Source organism: Thalassophryne amazonica, chromosome 15 (genome assembly GCF_902500255.1).
Source record: "Thalassophryne amazonica chromosome 15, fThaAma1.1, whole genome shotgun sequence".
NCBI lineage: Eukaryota > Metazoa > Chordata > Actinopteri > Batrachoidiformes > Batrachoididae > Thalassophryne > Thalassophryne amazonica.
This window is the reverse complement of record NC_047117.1, coordinates 11,054,212-11,063,941: the sequence shown is the minus strand read 5'-3', so window position 1 is coordinate 11,063,941 and position 9,730 is coordinate 11,054,212.

Sequence of the window (9,730 nt, the reverse complement as noted above, 5' to 3'; positions counted from 1 at the left end):
TAGATCATTTAGTGTTTCAGGCATTTCAAAACAGTATATTCTTTTCTTTAAGGCAATTTCTTCATTGTGTTTGGAACCGGAATTATTTTCTGAAACAAATACTTCATTTAGGTGAGTTTGGGCGCTGAGTGTTTCAAAACAAATGAATCCCTATCAAAAGCATTTCCCTAATATATTATTTACAGCATTTCAAAACTATAACTTTCTGAAGCAATCTGATTATTTGCTTACTATGTTGAATGTTTTAAAACAGTGAATTATTATTATCTGAAGCAATTAGATAATTTTGTGTGAAAAACTATCCTAATCTGAAGCAGTTGTGTCTAAGTGATTTAACATATTTTGAATCAGGGAACAATTTTCTTTAGCAATAGGCTCTCACGGTTTTTGAAGCATTTCCAAACAGTGAAACATTTCCCAATCAGTTGGTTCATTTTGCTCAGATTTCTAGTAATTCATTCATTCATATATTTATTTATGAGTAAATTATGCATAAGGTCATGGGACACAACTATAAGTTGATTTTTGGCTGTCAGCCCATCTTACTTTCACCCAAAGTTCTCAAACAAACAGCTGAGACCTTGTGCACATTTGAGCAGCTTTTGGCACCATCTAGCGGGCGATGTGAGCAATTCAGGCCTTCTGCTATATTTCCTACTTGAAACCCAAAATTCTGTAAAAAAAAAAAAAAAAAGGCATTAATAAATGTCACAAATGCGTGTTTTCTTTTTTTGGTACACAGATATTTGACTTTACAGTATTAATGGATAAAAATGTCAATTTTGGGAGTTTCACAGTTGACGGGTTTTTGGACGTAGAAAGTTTGCCGTATGGACAGATGGAAAGACAGCAATGTACAGTTGTGAAAAACATTGTTTCTATAATTGTGTATCATATTTTGGGGTGGGATTAAGCCTGAAATTCGCCTCCTAGCTACGCCTGTGCCATTGTGAGACTTTTTAGATGAATATTCCGCTCTGCATTCCTGTGTGCAACAAGACTTGTGGCATTGTGTTGAAATAGTTCAAAGCTTTGCACCTGCTTTCTCCTGCATCAGTAAACACGTTAAATGTGTAAAGAGTCATCCTACGATTACCAAACCATTGCACAATAGACTGAAATCAGTTGAGTATTTAGATTTTATGGTTACTGCCGTTGCTAAAGGTAGAGACACGCCCCCCGTACACATCAGTCTAATCTTAACAGTACAGCTAATTATGGTTTCAGTGAAAATGTTCCGTTGGAAACTATGTTATTCCAGGACTAACCACAGTATATCAGAGGAAACATAAATATGTGTCGTCAGAGTCTGGAGTTGGATGCAGTAATTAATGATTGTTGATACTTTTCTGTAGTCACATTTAATATCTTACGCAATGTATAGGAGAGCCTTTTCAGCTTTGTGTCATTTAATTTCCTGCAAAGCAATTTAAGTGATAAAATCAGTGTGCACGTTCAGTGGGATCACTGGGGCAGCCTTGAATCAAAGTGAAGAAGAATATGGGCCACAAAAATTACAATTTTGATTAAAAAGTTTTTTCTTGATTCACATTTTGTGCTTAGATGTGCCTGTAAAACATTAGCCACACATTATATTGTTATTGTTGTTGAAAAAAAATTGCAATCATATAATTGTGCTTCCAACAGAATCTGTGTTTGTATTAGTACACAGAATATATTTTAATTATGACAGGAAGGGTTATATACTGTGCTTCACAATGAAAAATACTTAACTTGAATTTATATTTCTCTTTAAAATCTCTATGAAATGCCATAACAAAGCAAGTGTCAAGTGTAAAATTAAAATAGAAAACATTTTGACAGAATATATTGGCAGACACTGTTTTCTGCACTGAATTAATAATAAATAATAATTCTAACATTTAAAGCGACCCAACATTAAATTTATTTTTTATAGCTGAACTTGATAAGTGTACATTTGGCTTTCACTCTTCATGTCTCATGTAATAAAAACATTCATTTATTCAAAGAACTAAATTATTTATCCTCAATTTATCAACTTTTTATGTTGAAAGGATCCTGTAGATTGTCCTTTGAACACTAGAGGCACTAATGAGCTGAATATTGTATTGTTATTTGCACATGGGTATTACAGAGCTTTAAAAACTTATCACACAAGTTGTTAATCAGCCATGATTCAAATTTGCTCACCGTTTAAAATAAGAAAGAAATACTATCGCTCGCCATTTCAGCATTTTGGTCCATTTAGAGCGATGTGCTTTAGACACATCAAATATAACCAAACAGTGAGAAAAAAGTGACAAAAGTATTTTTCATGTGAATAAAACTTTACATACCTGAACTGGACATTACAAATGATGTAGATATAATATTTATAACGATATGATGTCACTTTTTTTTAATTCAGAAAAACGTATCAAGTATTCATTGCAAGCATTGTAACATAATTATGTTTCCCTTCACATTTTTGTAATTTTATGTCCAAAAAAATATCATATTCGATTGATACTTATCATTCCTCATAATTATTAAATCCAAAAACAGCCTCTTCAAATTGCACTTTTCGCCCTTGTGGCATTGTTTTTCTTTTGATCTTCAAAATGTGAATACACTGCTTCAAAAACCAAAAACAATACCATATGGGCGCTGTTGCATTCTTCAGCTGTTACAAAGGAGTGGGCCTTCAAATTGAAATGGATTATTTAGATCTATTTTAACAGCATTTTTGAACCAGTGATCCCCCTGTGCCCACTGACTGACATCAGTTTTTTAAAGGAAATAATTTGAAAAATTTCCCTGGTTGGAAGTCACTGAGGTAGTCAAACAACTCCGCAGTGGCAAAGCCCCAGGGGTGATGAGATGTGTCCAGAAATGTTGATGGCTCTGGGTGTGGAGGGACTGTCGATGAGAAGTGTCTTCAACATTGCGTTGAGTTCTGGGACAGTGTCTAAGGAGTGGCAAACTGGGGTGGTGGTCCCCATATTTAAAAAAGGGGACCAGAGAGTGTGTGCCAACTACAGGGGCATCACACTACTCAGCCTCCCTGGTAAAGTCTACTCCAGGGTGTTTGAAAAGAGGGTTCGGCCAATAGTCTAGCCTCTGATTGAAGAGGAACAATGTCGGTTCTGTCCTGGTTGTGGAACAACCATTCAGCTCTTCACTCTCACAAGGATCCTGGAGGGTGCCTGGGAGTATGCCCATACAGTCTACATGTGCTTTGTGGACTTGTAGAAGGCGTATTATCGGGTACCCCGGGAGATACTGTTGGAGGTCCTGCAGGAGTATGGAGTGAGGGGATCCCTTCTTAGGGCCATCCAATCTCTGTACTCACAAAGCGAGAGCTGTGTTTGGGTACTCTGCAGTAAGTTGTTGGACTCGTTTCCGGTGGGGGTTGGCCTCCGCCAGGGCTGCGCCTTGTCATCAATCCTATTTGTGATATTCATGGACAGGATATCAAGGTATAGTCGGGGGAGGAGGGTCTTCAGTTTGGTGGGCTGAGGGTCTCACCATTGCTTTTTGCAGTTGATGTGGTCCTGTTGGCTTCATTGGTCTGTGACCTCCAGCACTCACTGGATCTGTTTGCAGCTGAGTGTGAAATGGCTGGGATGAGGACCAGCACCTCTAAATCTGAGGCCATGGTTCTCAGCAGGAAACCGATGGATTGCCTACTCCGACTAGGGAATGAGGTCTTGCCCCAAGTGAAGGAGTTCAAATACCTTGGGGTCTTGTTTACGAGTGAGGGGACAATGGAGCTTGAGATTGGCTGGAGAATCGGTGCAGCAAAGGCGGTATTGCATTCACTCTACCGTACTGTTGTGATGAAAAGGGAACTGAGCCAAAAAAGTGAAGCGCTTCAAGTACTGGTCAATCTTCGTTCCTATTCTCATCTATGGTCATGAGGGTTGGGTCATGACTGAAAGAACTAGCTTGTGGGGACCAACCGGCCAAAATGGGCTTCCTCAGGATGGTGGCTGGTGTCTCCCTTAGAGATAAGGTGGGAAGCTCAGTAATTTGTGGGGATCCCAGAGCAGAGTTGCTGCTCCTTCGTGTTGAAAGGAGCCAGCTGGGGTGGTTCGGGCATCTGGTAATGATGCTTCCTGGGCACCTCCCTAGGGAGGTGTTACTGGCACGTCTAGCTGGGAGCTGGGAGAAGACCCCGGGGAAGATCCAGGACTAGGTGGAGAGATTAAATCTCCACATTGGCCTGGAGACGCCTCGGGATCCCCCAGCCAGAGGTGGTCAGTGTGACCCGGGAAAGGGAAGTTTGGGGCCACCTGCTCGAGCTGTTGCCCTGTGACCGAACCCAGATAAGTTGTTGAAGATGAGTGAGAGTGAATTTGAGAAACTGAGTTTCAGTACCAATTATTTCATGTTGTTATCAATGTAGAGAAAAGCCATTCAAAATCAGTATTACTGTCATAGACATATGTCACTTTATTACTTTAAAATTGGTATGAAATGGACATCGGATGTAATTGTACATATTTAGAACTATGCTGCTCTGAATATTAAGTTGTATGTATTGTTGTATGTGATGACAATAAACTTCAGTAGGGTTGTAATTTCAACAACATTTTATGTGGCGTTTGACCAAGCAAAAATATGACGATCTTTATGTCACAGTTGTGTACAGATGTTTGAGATGATGATTCCCCGATGGCTCTGTATATGGTAGTACCAGCTAGAACCTTCACATCAGTCTGGATCAAGATGGACTAAATGTTTCTTCATCTTAATTTACGGTCTTGGTTTGAAGGTTGTTGGTTTCCAGCCTATTGGTGTCCTTCAGTTGATGTAGTTCATGTTGAATGCAGTTAAAAACTGCCCCAGAGATCCCAAAGTTGAATATTATAGATCAAGAAAACAACATTAGGAAGGAGGAAGGTGCAATAAAATCCCCATAAAAACTCTTGGATTCATTGTTTTATTGGTGAATGTGGATTTAATTGGGTCTGCTTTGGGTCCCAGCTGGTGACCACCCAGGTAGACCTGCAGTTTATCTAGTCTAGAGTGTTGGAACCAAACATGTTTAAGTCATGAATTTATAGATCTGAACACTTGGTGATAATTGGCTGAAAGCTCCTATTGCAAAAGTATAACTTACTGCAAGTGTGGTGGACTTGAAAATGATCTATTTTGCCATAGACAAGCAAAAATAAATACAAAATACCTTTTAAATTGAGACTAAATCAAAGACATGTCTTGTAGTTATTGTTTAAGAAAATAGATAACAGTCAGGCAACCGGATCAGCATTTCCGATAGACCACACCACCATCTGGGAGGCACAGTGGATTAGTGGTTACCACTGGTGCCTCACAGCAAGAAGATCATGGGATCGAGATAGAGGTCAAACAGACTGGGGCTTTAAGTGAGGAGCCACTGCACTGCAGGGTGTATTTGAAAAAAAATATATGTATGTATGTACGTATACTGAGGGTTCAGCCTGTCACGATAATTATGTCAACAGACTGCATGAGTTCATTGGTCTCACAAAATGTGTACTTGCACTATTGGTGGAATAAAACAGTCTTATAATGACAATAAATATCAAATGTGTATCTCAAATGAAATCATTTTTTGTTTCGTTTTTAGTACTGTTGGCGTTTTCGACCATGTTCTCCATTCTGGAGATGGAGATATTTAAGGCACTTTTATTAGAACAGACAGGGAAAAAAGTACTCAAGACTTCCTTTGACAGCTGAACAAAGTCACAGCCCAGTGCACCAATTCCAATAAAAAGATTTAGTTCTTGGTACGTTTTCTTTTTTTTTTTTTTTGTAATTTCCTGTTGAACAAATGAGGAATGCAATTTACAATTATACAAAATTGACGGCTGATGCAAGTAAATTTTCCATGGAACCTGAGAAATCCAGGATCTCTCTCTTTTTTATGGTCTGGATAAATCTCGTTAACTTTGCCCCTCTTTAGCAGTGTTGTATAGGAAACTACAGAAAATTCATGTATGCATAGAAGTTTGGAATGTTCGCATGAAAAAGAAAAGGATTCATCAGACGTGCTTCGACTTGTCGTCCGCATACCTGTAAGTGTTCCAGTATTTTTCATCTTTGCACGACCATAGTGGACTTGAAATGATGCAATCAAGATATGATTGAAGTGTTGACTTTCAGATTTAATTCAAAGAATCCAGTGACGGCACGACAGACACATCGTCAGTAATCTCACTGGCTCAGTAACACACTGGCTCCATCGTGTTTGACAGACGATGTGGTTTAGTCCAGATCAATGATCTCTGTTCCTGTCCTCCTCCATACTCTTCTCATTGTTCTGTTACACATTAATCTTGGCTTCGTCTGTCCAAAGAATCTTGTTCCAGAACTGGGGGTGCTTTTTTTAGATGTTTGCTGGAAAACTCTAGGAACACTAGTGGTTTGCACCTTGTCCTGAACGCTTGTCCTGAACGCTCTGTATTTACGTTCTTGAAGCCGTTACACACCCTATTTGATTTAGTTGACTCTGACAGTGATGCGTCTGCCTCCTCCAGAGTTCTTGACTTGGGAAAATAGCGAAAAGGGTTTTTCTTCACCAAGAAAATCATCATCACCCACTTTGTTTTCTGTGGTCTTCCAGGCCTTTTCCGTGCTGTTTAGCACATCAGTGCATTTCTTCTTTTTAAGAATGCACCAAATTCTTGAATTGGCCACTGCTAACGTTTTGAATATTTTGTTGTTTCAGCCTAATTATGACCTCCTCCAACAAATGACACTGGATACAGAATTTCCACCGCCGTCAGCAGTAATGAAGCATACTGATAGGACAGCACCAGTTTAATATAACAATGCATTGTAGCTTACACACGATGTGTAAGTAGTCACACGTATGAATGATGTGCATGCATGTTTTTTAAGGAAAGTAGAATTTTTTTTTTAATTTGTTGACTTTTGCAATGACGTCATCGACATCAAAGTTCTAATACATTTGTTGGACTCAGGAAAGGATTTAGTTGTTGCACAAAAATCGTGTATCAGTATTAGTCCACAAGCCAGTAGTCAATTTTGACCTAATCTGTACCACTTAAGGGGACTAAACAACACTTACAGTCCATCCTGAGTGTATCATGGCCTACTCATGTACGGTGGCCCTCTCAGTAACTGTACCCAGGTAGGGGTCAGTGAAGAATTACACAGAGGTCAAATTTCAAAATACTGCAGCCCTATTTAAAACTATACCACATTATCTGTCTGATCATAATGATGAATGTTATGGGGTAAAAACAGCAAAAATGGTGGCAAAGGTGACAATTTCAATGTGTACATTGGTCAAAAGTTAAAGTTTCTCCAAAAAGTGGCAAAAGTGATGAAAATTATTGGCTAATAGGGATTTAAAGAGGAATAGTTTGCACCATCTGTCATGCTTAGTTATCATGTTATGGGGTAACCAAGGTTGGGTAGGATTACTTTGAAATGTAATCCAAAAGTAATCAGATTACAAGTAATCCAAATGTATGTACATACATACATATATGTAATCCACATGTATTCTTTCAAAGTAATCCTACCCAACCTTGGGGGTAACGTAGGTCATAAGTCACAGAATCCAATGTTTGACCTCTACTTTGGAGACCAAACATTTAACACAGTCAAAATTCTTCCATATATTAATGCTGTTAGTTCAACCAATAACTTGCATCAATTTTCTTTAAACAAAATTGAAGCAACTTTAACTTTTGACCCCTGAACAAACTGAAATTGACCTTGGTAACCATTTATTTGTACCCCATTACTCCATAACATTCAGCCACAGATAGTTCAAACTATACCTTTTTGGTATCTTTATGATCAGACAAATAATGTGGTATACCAAATATGATTGGGGCATTTTTAAATTTTGACCCCTGTGTAAATTTTCATTGACCCCCCCCACCTGACTACAGCTCCCTGGGATGGCCACCATACATTTTTGAGTAGGCCATGGTACACTGAGATGGACTCTAAGTGTTGTTACTTAAAACCTGCTTGGCCCATGGAATATATTTTATTAATCCATTTTAAATGATGACCTCTGATTTGACCTTGATCTTTTCACATATGACCCTGACAAATGACAGTTCAGTCAAGTTTAATCCAGTCTGTTACAGTATTTTCCAAATGAACACTGGTCTGAAACACATCTGTTTATTTTTAATATGTAAATAAACAGGAACCTCAGCTGTAGTTGTGAATTCGGCGTGACTCTTCTTTTACAGCAGCTGTTGCGCCGTCGTCCTCGATACAGTTCAGTGTACAAAAACAAAGATTCTAATCAGCATGTAAATGCTCGTTAAACCACACTTTGGCTGCAGCAGTGTGAACAGAGATTTGTCCTGTGGTGAACGTCGGTTCTGTGCACCGTATGGCTGTTGTCCCGTTTACACTTAATGTGATTCCTTGATGCTCACAGACTGAATTTTAAAAAGTGGTACAAAAACTCTGATATGAGGAGGCATGAACAAGCTCGTGTTCAACTCGGCTTAAATTTACAGCTGCAACTAGCAATTCTTTTTGACGTTAATCTGTAAATTATGTTTATTAGCATTAAATGCCAAATGGTAAAAAAGGCCCATCAACATCACGTATGTTGTCTGACCAATAGTTCAAACCACAGTACTCAAAGATACTGAATTTATATGATATGAAAAAAGAAGAAAGTGTAAACATTCATACAAGTAGGTAAACTGATCAACGTTGGGTCCTTTTGCGTAATAATTTCCTTAAACGATTAATTAAAGTAGAGCAAAAAGTTGGTTAATTGCCTACTTACACTTACTGTACATACAACTTCTTAACGATTGACTTTCAGGTTAAAATGCTTTACAAGGAAAAACAGTGAAATATGCTGAGAAGCTGGCAAATTTTTTTCCCCCAGCCATGTTTTTAAAATTCATTGTGCCACACAAAGGCGTCCGAGCTGCTGTGTCCTGTAGGAGGCAGTGGTGAGTTTGGCTCTGTTTGTTATTTTTCCTAAGACCAAAGGCCAAAAGCACTGAGCCAGTAAACATGTTAACAAGAGAACTCGGCTGGGTTAAGGTTAGGGTTGGGGTGGAGTTAGTCCCGGGGCCAGTCCACACCCGGGGTCAACTTCTCCTCAATAACAAAGCAGTACATACATTTATCTTTGCAAAATCATGAAAATATTTAAATTAATAGTACTGGCTACAAATGCATTTCATTAAAAAGTCTATTATCTTGCACCGAATTGAGAATTTAGAGACAGACTGTGGTTGGACAGCTCTAAACTGGAGTCAGTAAGCGGCGTTGTGTGCAGAATACGTTTAACAGCATTCACTGTTATAACAACATGCAAAGTTTTGTGAATCTGTGTATCACTCTTGCATACTTGAAGCAGAAAGTATTCAAATTCAGTTTATTTATATCTAACTTTAAGGCAAAACTTAGAAAATTACCCTCGTATTCCAACCTATCTCTAGTGTTTATCAGATGTAGCAGTTTGTTGTAATTTTCTGATACAATACTTTTTTTCTAGCAGATTTTCTTTGGGTAAAACAGCCCTAACAAGCACGGCAGCTCACATAAATCATAGAGTTAAATAAATAAAATAAAATAAATAAATAATAAATAAATAAATAAGTTGTATAACAGTAAACGAGCCCGCTGCCACAGTTTCTACATTGCAGAAGTTTGCATTCTTTGTACTGACTCGCTGCGCACTCTGTAACAAACAGCTAAGCTCACTACTGCCTCCTACAGGACAGTTCAGATGTCATCAGGACAGAAAACAGGAGGGGGTTTC